This window comes from Euleptes europaea, chromosome 8 (assembly GCF_029931775.1).
Source record: "Euleptes europaea isolate rEulEur1 chromosome 8, rEulEur1.hap1, whole genome shotgun sequence".
NCBI lineage: Eukaryota > Metazoa > Chordata > Lepidosauria > Squamata > Sphaerodactylidae > Euleptes > Euleptes europaea.
In genome coordinates, this window is record NC_079319.1 from 10916902 (window position 1) to 10932143 (window position 15242).

The window sequence follows — 15242 nt, forward strand, 5'->3', positions numbered from 1 at the left end:
CCTTTCATGTTCATGTAATCTAGAAATTCTAGGACTTTCTGCTTCTGGTTGGGAACATAAGAAAAGCCATGTGGGATCAGACCAAGGCTCATCAAGTCCAGCAGTCTGTTCACACAGTGGCCACCCAGGTGCCTCCAGGAAGCCCACAAACAAGACGACTGCGGCAGCATTATTCTGCCTGTGTTCTACAGCACCTAATATAATAGGCATGCTTCTCTGATCCTGGAGAGAATAGGTTTGCATCATGACTTGTATTCATTTTGACTAGTAGCCATAGATAGACCTCTCCTCCATGAACATGTCCACCCCCATTTTAAAGCCTTCCAAGCTGGCAGCCATCACCACATCCTGGGGCAGGGAGTTCCACAATTTAACGATGCTTCCAATTTAACGATGCTTCCCTCTCGTTCTGTTTGTATTCCAAGATAGTAGTTGACGTTTCCTCATTGTTTCACTTCTACTGCTTGGTTCAGATGTTAAACTATTTCATCACAGCCCTCCTTGTCTTCATAGCATAAAATCAGGTCATCCACATAAGTAAAAATGTAAGTCCAGCTGTTGCCTCTATGTCTTAAGTATAGGTAATGTTCCACCTTGCCTTGTTCAAATCCTTCCTTGGTCAGCATTTGATGAAGTTCCAACATCTCACAGTCTGTTTCAGCACATAGATGCCCTTTTGCAGTTTACACATGAGTTGGTTGTCTTTGGATTGTTCAAATCATGGTGGCTGCTCCAGGCAAACATCTTCCTTTATTTCTCTGTGCAGAAAGGCAGACTTTACATCCAGATGCTCCACAGGTATCCCCCTTGCTGCTGCTATGCTCAAGAGTGTTCTGATTTAAGTTTGTCTCATCACTGATGTGAAGGTATCATCATACTTCTGAGAGTATCCTTTAGCAATTAATCTGGCTGTGTATTTCCCCATCCGGAGGGATGGCAGCATGGTTTAGCCCTATCTCGTCATATCTCAGAATCTAAGCAGGGTCTGCCCTAGTGAGTATTTGGATGGGAGACCACCGAGGAATCATAGAGTTGGAAGGGACCACCAGGGTCATCTAGTCCAACTCCCTGCACAATGCAGGAAATTCCAAACGACCTCCCCCCACACCCCCAGTGACCCCTACTCCATGCCCAGAAGATGGCCAAGATGCCCTCCCTCTCATAAACTGCCTAAGGTCATAGAATCAGCATTATTGACAGATGGCTATCTAGCCTCTTCTTAAAACCTCCAGGGAAGGAGAGTTTACCACCTCCTGAGGAAGCTGTTCCACTGAGGAACTGCTCTGTTAGGAAATTCTTCCTAATGTCTAGACGGAAAATCTTTTGATTTAATTTCAACCCATTGGTTCTGGTCCAACCTTCTAGAGCAGCAGCAACAAGAACAACAACAAAACTCGGCACCATCCTCTATATGACAGCCTTCCAAGTACTTGAAGATAGTTATCATATCACCTCTCGGGGTTACTATGCAAGAGAAGACACTGGCCACTTTGGGGTCAGGAAGCAATTTTTCTTCAGGCCAGCATGGCCAGGAATCCTGGAGGGTTTTTTTTTTTTTTTTGCCATCTTCTGGGTGAAGAGTAGGGGTCATTGGAGGTGTGGGAGGGAGGTAGTTTTGAATTTCCTGCATTGTGCAGGGGGATGGAGTAGATGACCCTGGTGGTCCCTTCCATTTCTACAATCCTATGACCTGAGAGAAGGAACAGAGGCAGCCCCTCCATTAAAAATGGATCTTGCTTCCAGAATCTCCAATTAAGGCATGGATTTTTCTAGCAATCCAAAGGCAAAAGGACAGTATTCCTCTTCCAGTATTCATCACTTTGATATCATGCTGACTTCACAGAGAGTTTAGCATCTGGAAGCTTGTGCAATAGATGGTTTTACTTCCCTACTGAAAACCGCTAATATAATTGTAGGGAAATGCCTATAACAATCCATTCTTTGAGCTCCGAGAGAAACATTCTGTAAGATAAATATTGTCTTGTGTACCCAGGCCTGGTTCACACAGAACCAGTAATTGTTTTTAAAAATTACCTCTTCCAAGACTGCTCTTTTAAAAGCCAAGCAATTTTCTGGCACTTTCAGACCAGAATAATTCAAAAGAGAACATTGCCTTATTTTTAAAAGATTCAAGTTTAGAATATGCTGCTTGATTAGGATATATTTTGAGGGTTTTATTAACTCGCCAGTCCTCGTTAAGGCTGTCGTCTGATTGATTTTAAAGATCTCCCCTATTTTCGGTATCTGGACTTGTTACTGGTCCAAGGAACGGAAATTATGAAGTGCTTGAAATGGATGAGGACTTTTTGTCCTACTTTACAAACTTAACACTTTGACCCCTACAAAGCTGTTAACAGCGATGACAATCAGACGGTGGAAGAAGAAGAAGAGTTAGGTTTTATATCCCACTTTTCTCGACCTTTAAGGAGTCTGAAAGCATCTTACTATCCCTTCCTCTCCCCACAACAGATACCTTGTGAGGTAAGTGAGGCTGAGAGAGTTCAGAGAGAACAATTACTAGCCCAAGGTCACCCAGCAGGCTTCATGTGAAGGAGTGGGGAAACCAACCGAGTTCACCAGATTACAGCCTGCCACTCATGTGGAGAAGAGGGGGAATCAAACCCGGTTCTCCAGATTAAAGTCCACCACTTCTTAACCACTATACCACGCTGGTTCTCAACAGGAGAGGAGAGGAACAAATGTCAAACATTTACAGCCTGGTGTAAGAGGCCAAGGAAGCCACCCAAGGTTTTCTCTTGAACTTTGGCACTGGAGGTCAGGAGAAAAAGAGGAGACCCTTGAGTGCTCGCTCCCTTTCCCTCCTGTTCTGCAACCTCCTTGAGAAGTGTTGGAGTCCCCGGGCATAACAAAAGGAGTCTGAGGGCACTTCTAAATTATTGTAGCAGGAAGTCATGCCTGACCCATATCAATCTTGCTCGCCTTTCATACTCATACATGGTTTGATGAGAAGAAAAATGGCGGATGTCTTCAGCTGTTCTCTCAGCACCTGCCTGGATTCAGGTTGTGTGAACAGGCAGCTGGCACACGAGTGAGATCCCCAACAGCAGTCAAACACACTGACAGTCAGAGAGCCCATGTAACCTTGTAGGGCTGTTGTGTTGATATCATGGAGAAGAGGAGATCAATTGATAGGAAGCATCATTGAAGTTATTGGATTCTGGATTCTCGGGTTTTAAATTGTTTAATTATTAGATTATACTATAGTTTTAATTATTGCTATGGCGTGATATTGATTTTATGGACCATTGTATATGTATCAGATGTGAGCCGCCCTGAGCCCTGCTTTGGCAGGGAAAGGATAAAAACAACAACAACAATAATAGAATCATAGAGTTGGAAGGGACCACCAGGGTCATCTATTCCAACCCTCTGCACAATGCAGGAAATTTACAACCACCCTCCCCCCACACCCCCAGTGACCCCTACTCCATGCCCAGAAGAAGGCCAAGATGCCCTCCCTCTCGTGATCTGCCTGAGGTCATAGAATCACCATTGCTGACAGATGGCCATCTAGCCTCTGCTTAAAAACCTCCAGGGAAGGAGTGCTTACCACCTCCCGAGGAAGCCTGTTCCACCGAGGAACCACCTTAACTGTTAGAAAATTCTTCCTAGTGTCTAGACGGAAACTCTTTTGATTTAATTTCAACCCGTTGGTCAAAAGAGTTTCCTCCTAGACATTAGGAAGAAAATGATGATGATGATAAAAAAAATGTATGCCACTGGGGTAAAGAGTATTAATGAAGTAAATCAATACATTTTCTTGCATTCAAGACCATTTTTCTTATTAGAAATACATGACGAACAGAACTCCTCCTCTTCTTCTTGGTAGGGATCCCCCCCCCCCCGCTTTTTGTTTTTGATTCCGAGATGTTCTCAGGGTGAGACATTTTGTCCCGAATATTAGAGATGAAAGCCGTCGAGGTCAAGCTTTGATTAAAGGTCTTGCCAAGCATGAGCACAGACCTCTTCACTCTTCTAAAACAAATAAAATAAATACCGTTTGAATCAAACGCCAAGTGGAAAACGTGGCCACTCTTTCACGGTCAGGGTCGGAGCTGAATCCATGGGAAGGAAGCACTCAAGGAAAGTTTACGAGGAGCCTACATTCTTCTCAGACTTCCAGCCAGCGCCTCTCATTCTCCCGTCTTTTGCTCAATAGATTTCCCTTGCCTGGCGTACTGTGAATAATTGGAGATGCTCTCAATGTTTTCCAGCACAAAATGTCTCTCAGGAGTTAAACGTTTTGAATTGCTTGGTCTTGTTTCCAAAGAGGAACACAGGTACTGGTGGACTCTTTGTTTCATTATTTATTTCCAAATTTTATACAGTGATCTGGGCACCTGGGGGCTTGCCATACCCTTAACGTCTGCATGAGGTGGTTCACAGAATAATATTACAATTCCATAATGAAATAACCAGCTGTAGAAAGGTAATATAAAAGGCTTAACTACAGATTGGTCCAGGATGCTGTGGCCAGAATAGTTGGCAGCTGCATGGGGGCTTCTGTCTCAGTAGGCAGAGCTCTGAAACCCAACAGGGGGTCCCGACCCCAGTGTCAAACACAAACATGACAAGGAAGGGAAATAAAGCCAAAAGAGGGGGGTAACTTCAAGTGGAAGAGGTTAAAAAGTGAACTTCCCTTGCTCGACAACTTTTGAGCTGGGCACAAGCATTTTTGAGGTGGGCACAAGCCACTAGGAATTGGGGGCCAATTCAAAACACCTGGCAAAATGTTCACTGCCTCTATCCATCCTCTTCCCAAGCCACAACATCCAGAAAGGTGGGGCTGTATGTAGTTCCAGTGGGTGGATCTTTAAATAGTGGTTAGGCTGCAAGCCGGGCACATTTTTCCTGACCTCCAAACCTCCCAGTATGTCTTCCTTTCCTTTCCTTTCCTTTCCTTTCCTTTCCTTTCCTTTCCTTTCCTTTCCTTTCCTTTCCTTTCCTTTCCTTTCCTTTCCTTTCCTTTCCTTTCCTTTCCTTTCCTTTCCTTGATTCATAAATTTTGAGCAGCATAATTCTAAATCTATTGTTCATGACTTCCTTCCAGGACTGATGGGAACTGTTGTTTTCTTCGACTCCTGAAGTCTACTCAAAGACTCAGGAAAATTTCCTCCCCACTTCCCCCCTTTCTAGGATTAATAGCTATACAGGGAGGGTGGTTTCAATAGGTGAAACCATCTCAGGGAGGGGAAAGATTAAAACCCCTCCCCTCTGTTTTCACATCCCCAGTCTGGATTGTAGGTGTGAGTGCTTGACGTTTACATTAAAGAGAGGCTGAGAGAGAGGTGTTTGGGGGTTGTCCAGTGCCTCCCTTGCCCACAGATGCTGTGCCTTTGCTCCATGTCTGAATTTTCGACATGGGAAGCTCCTACTTCTGCTCCTCTGCATGCTCCATTCCCGAATTTTCGACATGGAAAGCTCCTACCTCTTCTCTTCTGCATGCTCCATGCCCTAATATTCAACAGCAAAAGCTCCTGCCTCTGCTCTCTTGTACGCTCCATGTCTGAATATTCGACATCGAAAGCTCCTACCTCTTTTTCAAAGGCAGAAAAGAATGCCTAGGCCTCTTCTTATGCTAGCTTCACTTTCATCAACAGTTTTGTTTAGTAGGTTGTTAACTTTGATGAATGTACCAGACAAATGACCTCAATCTCTCTCTTTTTGCGATTAAAACAGATGTTACAATCTTCTCTCCCTTCCCAGAGAGAAAATTTGCATTTCCTTTATATTTCAGATTGGAAAATGTGGCCATCTCATACTTCTGCCTGGGAGGTTCAATTTGGCTGCAATCAACAACAGAGGGGCGGGTGCTCATTCTAAAAACAGCCTTCCCACATTACTATTCGCTCAACATGTCCTAATCATAAGACCTCGTACCAGAGAAATCATCACCCCTAGTGCCGTTTAAGTAAAGACTTGATGAGATATTTTGTATTTATAGCCCTCTGTCTCTTTCCAAAACTGGGCAAATAGCTGCACATGAGATGAAAGATCCAGTTTCTATATTTTGTTGCAAATTTGTCTAGCCTGATCACTCTGAATCAGGGCCTTTCAAGACAAAAAATGTGAATACTTCCTAGTGACTTGGGATGCTTCTCGAATGGGTAATTCATTTGCAGGAATAGAGCAGAGACTTGGTCCTAGGAAAGTAGTTTGGGATGGCTTAACTTAGGGTTGCCTACTGAAACCCAACATGGCTTCTGTAAGGGTAGGTCCTGTCTCACTAACCTATTAGAGTTTTCTGAAAGCGTCAGTATGCATGTGGTCAGGAATGAGCCTGTGCATATTGTGTATTTGGATTTCCAAAAAGCTTTTGACAAAGTCTCCCACCAAAGACTGCTAAGCAAACTTCATAGTCATGGGATAAGAGGATAAGTCCTCTTATGGATTGAGAGCTGGCTGAAAAATAGGAAGCAGAGAGTAGGAATCAATGGTCAGTTCTCCCAGTGGCGGGATGTGAGCAGTGGGGTGCCTCAGGGATCTGTGTGCTTTTCAACCTGTTCATCAATGACCTGGAGTTGGGGTTAAACAGTGAAGTAGCCAAGCTTGCAGATGACACCAAATTATTTAGGGTGGTTAAAACAAAATCGGACTGTGAAGAGCTCCAGAAGGATCTCTGCGTACTGGAAGAATGGGCATTAAAATGGCAAATGAGATTCAATGTGAGTAAGTGTACAGTGATGCATATTGGAGCAAAAAATCCAAACTTCACATATACACTGATGGGATCTGTGCTGGCAGCGACAGACCAAGAAAGGGATCTTGGGGTGGTAGTGGATAGCTCAATAAAGATGTCAACCCAGTGCGCAGCTGCTGTAAAAAAGGCAAATTCCATGCTGGCCATAATTAGACGAGGAATAGAGAATAAAACTGCTGATATCATACTGCCCTTGTACAAATCTATGGTGAGACCACACTTGGAATACTGTGTACAGTTTTGGTCACCACACCTAAAAAAAGATATTACAGAGCTTGAGAAGGTGCAGAAAAGAGCAACCAAAATGATTAGGGAACTAGAGCAACTGTCCTATGGGGAGCGGTTAAGACGCTTAGGGCTGTTTAGCTTGGAAAGAAGTCGGCTGAGGGGAGACATGATAGAGGTCTATAAAATTATGCATGGTTTGGAGAGAGTGGACAGGGAGAAGTTTTTCTCCCCCTCCCATAATACTAGAACACGGGGTCATCTGCTAAAGCTGGAGGGTGAGAGATTCAAAACAGATAAAAGGAAGTATTTTTCACACAATGCATAGTTAAATTGTGGAACTCCCTGCCCCAGGATGTGGTGATGGCTGCCAGCTTGGATGGCTTTAAGAGGAGAGTGGACATACTCATGGAGGAGAGCGGTATTCATGGCTATTAGAATGAATACTAGTCATGCTGCATACCTATCTCTCTAGTATCAGAGGAGCATGCCTATTATATTAGGTGCTGTGGAACACGGGCAGGATGCTGCTGCTGCAGTCGTCTTGTTTGTGGGCTTCCTAGAGGCACCCTGTTGGCCACTGTGTGAACAGACTGCTGGACTTGGTGGGCCTTGGTCTGATCCAGCGGGGCCTTTCTTATGTTCTTATGGGTCGCAAAATTCCTGGGGATTGGGGTCTGGAGCCTGGGGCGGGTAGGATTTGGGGAAGAGACGGAACTTGGTATGATGCCATAGAGTCCACCCTCCAAAGCATCCATTTTCTCCAGGGAAATTGACCTCTGTAGTCTGGAGATGAGCTGTAATTCCAGGGTATCCCTAGATCCCACCTAGAGGCTGGAGAACCAGGTTGATACTGCACTCCTCCACATGAGCGGAGGACGCTATTCTGGTGAACCGGGTTGGTTTCCCCACTCCTCCACATGAAGCCAGCTGGGTGACCTCGGGCTAATCACAGTTCTCTCCAAACTCTCTCAGCCCCACCTACCTCACAAGGTGTCTGTTTTGGGGAGAGAAAGGGAGGGACATTGTAAGCCGGTTTGATTCTCCTGAAAAGGTAGAGAAAGTCAGGATATTAAAATCAACTCCTCCTCCTCCTCCTCCTCTTCTTCTTCTTCTTCTTCTTCTTCTTCCTCTTCCTCTTCCTCTTCTTCTTCTCCTTTGTATATGTTCCATTTACGTCTGAAGCTGCCTCATATCATGAGGGAAAGTGTAATAAATATTTTAATAACTAAATTAAAGCAACAGGGTAGTGTTATTGCACTTCACAAACCCAGTCCCCTTCCAACCAATCACTTGAGCAGATTGCTTTAGAAAGGCATTGATTTCTTGACAAGCCCTCTCCTCCCAATGATCAACCAAAACTCTAAGGCTCATCAACCCCTGTTGCTAACAAGTGCAAGCTTTAATATACAAGAACCAATGTGGTATGTTGGTTAGTGTGTTGGACTAGGTTCTGGGGATCGACTTCTCACTCTGTCATGGAAGCTCAATGGATGACCTTGGACTAGACACACGCACTAACCTACCCCAGAGGGCCGCTGTTATGGGGATAAAGCAGAGGAGGGGGAAACAAATTTGCAAGACACTTTGTGTCCTCATGGGGGGGGAAGCAGAGTATGGTTGTTTATGCATGGGTACTTTCACTCACGTTCGTCCCCGGTCTTGGAGTTATGCAGGAGTTTCCCATTCATTAGAGATTACCTCGCAGCCAGCCCTCACAAATCCCGGGACCTCCTGTCCCTCTGTTAACCTGATTCTTCCCTCTCCCCTGAGCACAGCCTGGGTGAAATCCCCGTGCATAAGGCAAAGGACGGGACATGCAAGCTTGGTTTCTCTCACAGCCGATTACAAAGCAGCGTGTAAAGAGGCAGGGATTCAAATGCTTCCTGCTTCCTCAGAGCTCTTTTTGAGCAGAAGAAAGCCTTTTTAAAACTGAGGCTTGGATTTCCTCTCCCCCTTTCAGATAGCTCTGTTTTTTGTTTTTTGTTCTCAAAATGCTTTTTAATGCAGCAATTGGGTTTTGGAGGGGAATTTCTCTCACAGTAAGCACTACAAATTAGGCCAATTACAAAGCAGCATTGAAAGGGGCGGGGACTTGATTTGAGCTTGCAGACTGCTGGTGCATAGATTCCCAACAGGAAAGTAACTGACAGTAATAGTAATAGCAATATCAACAACAACAATAATAGAATTAATAATAAGAGTTGGTTTTTATATGCCAACTTTCTCTGCCACTTAAGGAAGAGTCAAACTGGCTTACAATCCCCTCCCCCTCTCCACAACAGACACCCTGTGAGGTAGGTACATAGATTCCCAACAGGAAAGTGTGGGTCCAGCGAGCAACGAACCTCAGGTAAAACTCCCATGCATCAATGACCTATAAATACCTAAATAGAATTGTATTCGCTCTATCCTTGATATCTGCCACCGAAATTATGCTAGGATGTAGTGAAATGCCAAAAATTCTTTACAAAAAAAAAAAAGTTTACCCACACAAGCATAACTTTTCATGCAACTAGCAAGAATAAATGAAGGAAGGTGATGGAAGGAGAGGAAAAATCTTTCTTGTTTTGCTTTCTATTCATCAGGCTATGGAAGCTGCCCAAATCCTTCTCTGAAGAGATATACTCGGTAAGCTCTCTGAATCAGTTCTTATAATTAGAGAGTCTTAATCAAGCACTGAACTATGTTAAATAAAACATCAGGAACAAGTTATAGACTTCTCTTCCTTAATCACATTGTCTAGATTTGAAATGCCAAAAGGCTTTGGCTGCCAGCAGTAAAGGCAGTTCGGGAGCAGAATATGAAATAGAGAATCACTAAGCCTCTCTCCCTAAATTAATTACGGTCGACAAGATTTCCTTGGTTTGCTAGCTGCAGACATGGGACTTGGATGCGGGAGAGCCAGTGTGGTGTAGTGGTTAAGAGTGGTGGTTTGGAGCGGCCGGTGGACTCTAATCTGGAGAGCCGGGTTTGATTCCCCACTCCTACACACAAAGCCAGCTGGGTGACCTTGGGCTAGTCACAGTTCTCTCTGAACTCTCTCAGACTCACCTACCTCACAGGGTGTCTGTTGTGGAGAGGAGGAGGGGATTGTAAGCAGTTTGATTCTTCCTTAAGTGGCAGAGAAAGTTGGCATATAAAAACCAACTCTTCTTCTTCCTCTTCTTCTTCTTATTATTATTATTGCTATTACTATTACTATTACTGTCAGTTACTTTCATTGGCCAGCACTCTATGGAGAGTAATATGGACAGTAATAGAGTCAAATGGCTTATATCTCAACTCCTCTGGAAAATGTGAAGCCCCCTCCCAGTTTCAGGACCCTTCCTCTGGGAGAAGAGCCTCTTCTATCAGAGGTAGGGTCCTTCTTCCAGCCTTCAAACTTTGTGGGGAATAGAGGCAGCATACAGACCATGTGTCAGGCAGGGAGAGAAGAAATGGGGACACTTGATCAGGATCCAGGGTTCTAGAGAAGGCTGGACTCCTTGCTTTACTTTTAAAGTGGTCATCAGCCAATTGGTCCACCAGCCAATGCAATACAACTTTTGCATGAAATTATTTTTGGAACTGTAAAGGTAAAGGTAGTCCCCTGTGCAAGCACCGGGTCATTCCTGACCTGTGGGGTGAGGTCACATCTCGACGTTTACTAGGTAGACTATTTTTACAGGGTGGTTTGCCAGTGCCTTCCCCAGTCATCTTCCCTTTACCCCCAGCGAGCTGGGTACTCATTTTACCGACCTCGGAAGGATGGAAGGCTGAGTCAACCTTGAGCCGGCTACCTGAAACTGACTCCAGTCGGGATCGAAGAAAAACACTTTTTGAATTGTGCTCCCCTTCTCATTTTGTATCTGTTGGCAATTTTTTTAAAAATGCCCTGCTTTGATGAAATTCAAAGACGTGTAATTTTTTTTAAATTGAATGACATCCTGTGTTTGTCCTGAGTCATCTTTAGTTCCTTCCCAAACATATAGGAACACTTTACTGGAGCCACTGTCCACCCAATGCGACACTGCAACGTTTCATGGAACCTTGTGCTAAATTATGGGAGATTTGGGTTGCCAGGTCCCTCTTTGCCACCGGTGGGAGGTTTTTGGGGTGGAAGAAGCCATATTTGGACTTTATCATGACCCTGTTTATACAGGACTTATTGCATTGATTGTACATTATATTGTGACATACTGAGATTTGATAGGATTTTTTGCACTGATTGTACATTGTGACTTGTTGAAATTAGGTAGCTTGCTAATAGAATATTTTTGCACAAGTTTTGTGTCACTCCTATACTAACCTCCAGGTAGTAGCTGGAGATCTCCTGCTGTTACAACTGATCTCCAGCCGATAGAGATCAGTTCCCCTGGAGAAAATGGCTGCTTTGGCAATTGGACTCTATGGCACTGAAGTCCCTCCCCTCCCCAAATGCCACCCTCCTCAAGCTCCACCCCAAAAACCTCCTGCTGGTGGCAAAGAGGCACCTGGCAACCCTACATAGAGTCCAATGGCCAAAGCAGCCATTTTCTACAGGTGAACTGATCTCTATCATCTGGAGATCAGTTGTAATAGCATGAGATCTCCAGCTAGTACCTGGAGGATGGCAACCCTATGGGAGGTCCATGTGGCTGTCCTGCCTGCAGATGCCTCATCTTAGTCTGTTGCCTGTGGCAGCATCCCGTAATGAGGTTGTTTCCACTTGCATGTAGGTCTGGTTTATGGAAACAAGTGAAACAACCATTCCAACTGTCTGTGAATCGGATGCCTTTGTGTGGGGCAGGCCCTCTCATTGGTGGATCATGAATGCTATAATCAGGGATTTTGGAACTACAGCACAGGGATTTCTATAATGAGGTGTTCCCCTTTCCTGCATGGATTACTCTGGGAATGTAAGGATACTAAAAACACACAGGAGGAGTCAACAACATGCTCACTTTCCATACCAACATGTTCACTTTCCATACCAATATCGCCCTGCCTAGAAGGTGGGAATTCAACAGGTTACTCAGACAGAAAAAAAACTATTTTTTTTTCAGTCTGTGTATGTCTTTCATCCACGACTCATGAAACTGATTTCAGAATAGAATTTTGCATCTGTGTTGTAGCAACATAAAGAATCGAGTCTTATCATTAGAGTTTACAATAATAAACTGATAATAGTTTACAATTATTCCTCTATTGTGGAAGGAGACTTTAAAAAAATATTCCCAGAAATTGCATTCATTAATAGAGTCAACAATATGTTCACTTTCCATACCAGAGTCACCCTGCCTAGAAGATGGGACCTGACCTGGATGGCCCAGGCTAGCCTGATCTCGTCAGATCTCAGAAGCTAAGCAGGGTCAGCCCTGGTTAGTATTTGGATGGGGGACCACCAAGGAGTACAAGGGTTGCTGTGCAGAGGAAGGCACTGGCAAACCATCTCTGTTAGTCTCTTGCCATGAAAACCCCAAAAAGGAGTCGCCATAAGTCGGCTGCGACTTGACGGCACTTTACACACACACACACACACACACACACACACACACACACACACACACACAGAAGGTGGGAATTCAGCAAGTTACTCAAACAGAAAAAAACTAAATTCTTCAGTCTGTATGTGGTTCATTCAGGACTCAAGGAACTGATTTCAGAAACGAATTTTGCATCTACGTTGTAGCAACGTAAAGAATCGAGTCTTATTATTAGAGTTTACAATAATAAACTAATGATAGTTTATAATTATTCATCTATTGTGGAAAGAGACTTAAAAAAAAAATCCCAGAAATTTCTTTCATGAATCAAACATTCAAAGTCATCCTGCCATGTATCAAATACAATAATAAAATAGAGGGAATGTTCTGTCGGCCAAACACAGTGGGTAAACCTTTTCTATTAATCCTTGCCATTGTACTAACTGCAAGTTATTTCAATCCAATTTAAAACAAAATGTGAGGAGGAATCAAAGTTGGGAAGCCTTCTAGTAGTAGTAGTAGAAGGAGGAGGAGGAGGAAGAGGAGGAGGCCTTCTAGTAGTAGTAGTAGTAGTAGTAGTAGAAGAAGAAGAAGAAGAAGAGTTGGTTTTTATATGCCAACTTTCTCTATCTTTTAAGGAGAATCAAACCGGCTTACAATCTCCTTCCCTTCCCCTCCCCAGAACAGACACTTAGTGAGGTAAGGGAGGCTGAGAGAGATCTAAAAGAACTGTGACTAGCCCGAGGTCACCCAGCAGGCTTCATGCGGAGGAGTGGGGAATCAAACCTGGTTCTCTAGGGAATCAGAAAAAAAGGCACAGGAGCACTTGACTATATTGGCCCTCCTGGCTTGCCATACGAGGAAGTGTGAGCATTCAGCTTTTTAGCTAACATGTTCTTATTTCAGTTTGGCCCTTGCTAGCACCCAGTTCTGTTCAAGGTTCAAACTAGGGCTGCCAGGTGAAAGATCAGACCGGTGCCATCTTTTCTTTTAAAAATGAAAATAGCATGTAAGGGGTTTGCACAGATTATAGTTGTGGTCTTCATCCTTTCCAGACCCAAGAACATCTGAACATGGGACCCACTGAGTGACAAGCAGTTGCGGTGGTGGAAGGAGACATCAAGTGGAAGCCGACAAGCTGCCTCTGCATAGCGACCCTGGACTTCCATGGTGGTCTCCTATCCAAGTACTAACACGTGAACACATGAAGCTGCCTTACACTGAATCAGACCCTTGGTCCATTAGAAACAGTATTGTCTACTCAGACCGGCAGCAGCTCTCCAGGGTCTCAGGCAGAGGTCTTTCACATCACCCACTTGCCTAGTCCCTTTAACTGGAGATGCCAGGGATTGAACCTGGGACCTTCTGCATACCAAGCAGATGCTCTACCACTGAGCAACAACCCCTCCCTAACCAGGGCTGACCCTGCTTAGCTTCTGAGATCTCAGGAGATCAGGCCCTCCAGATCAGGGCATAAGCACGTGACAGGAAGTCATTTGACATTAATCATATAACAGGAAGGGAGGACTGGTCCTGATACTTTCTCCTTTTGAACCTCTACCTCTCAAATCCCCTCACTCACTTGCTTGGGAATTAGGGTTGCCAGGTCCCTCTTTGCCACCGGCAGGAGGTTTTGGGGATGGAGCCTGAGGAGGGTGGGATTTGGGGAGGGGAGGGACTTCAATGCCATAGAATCCTATTGCCAAAGTGGCCATTTTCTCCAGGGGAACTTATCTATATCTGCCGGAGATCAGTCGTAATAGCAGGAGATCTCCAGCTAGTACCTGGAGGTTGGCAACCCTATTGGGAATCTCTTCCAGTTGCTTAGAGGGCAGTTGTGAAACAGCAAGTTATTTTGCCCTCTGATGTAGGGGACCAGCAGAGGGTGGAGGGTAGGGTTACCATATCCAGGCTGGGAAACTCCTGGAGATTTGGGGGTGGAGCCTGGGGAGGACAGGAACCTCAGTGGGGTACGATGCTAGACTGTCCACCCTCCAAAGCTTTTCTCCAGGAGAACTGATCTCTTTAGTCTGGAGATGAGCTGTAATTCCAGGAGAATTACGCAGGTCCCATCTGGAGGCTGGCATCCCTACTCTGTTGGGGGGGAAAAGAGATAAACATCAGCCCGACACCAAAAATAAAAGCAAATCAATCAGCCCTTCGAACACAGAACAAAGATGGGCCCATTATGCTAAGATGCAAACTGGCAGATAAAATAATCATTTGGAACATCATATCCTTGTAGAAATTACCTTTCTGCCCTGGGGATAAATGCTGGGAACATCTGATGCCATTTTTTTTAACATTAAAATATTCATAGAAGCCCATTGTTGCAGTGAGCCCCATGCAAGCAGAATTTGATCAGTCTTCTTTTAGCAGTTTGCAATCGACAGCCAGAAAAGCGATGTAAATGTTCAAAGCAAGTTTGACTTGGGGCTTGAAAGTATGGCATTGATGTGCTGAGGGCTGGATCCTTCCAATCATATCTCAACATGTTGGGTGTGTGGTGGTTTGATTGTCCCCCATTCCCCCCCTCCTATCAGAAGCCTTGACCCAACGATTCAGGACCGTGGGGGAGGATTGGCTTCATGGTGTAGTGGTTAAGAGCGGTGGTTTGGAGTGGTGGACTCTGATCTGGAGAACCGGGTTTGATTCCTCTCTCCTCCACATGAGCAGCGGAGGCTAATCTGGTGAACTGGATTTGTTTCCCCACTCCTACACATGAAGCCAGTTGGATGGCCTTGGGCTAGTCACACTCTCTCAGCCCCACCTACCTCACAGGGTGTCTGTTGTGGGGTGGGGGAAGGGAAGTTGATTTTAAGTCGGTTTGATTCTCCCTTAAGTGGCAG

At 44.8% G+C, this 15242-nt stretch overlaps 1 non-coding gene across 1 annotated transcript; it reads right to left on the reverse strand.

Annotated features, from left to right (window-relative positions):
- Positions 1–13727: 13727 nt before the first annotated feature.
- TRNAT-GGU (transfer RNA threonine (anticodon GGU)) lies at positions 13728–13799 on the reverse strand. Its single transcript has one exon. It is a non-coding gene; the product is annotated as a tRNA-Thr (tRNA).
- Between the last annotated feature and the right edge of the window lie 1443 nt (positions 13800–15242).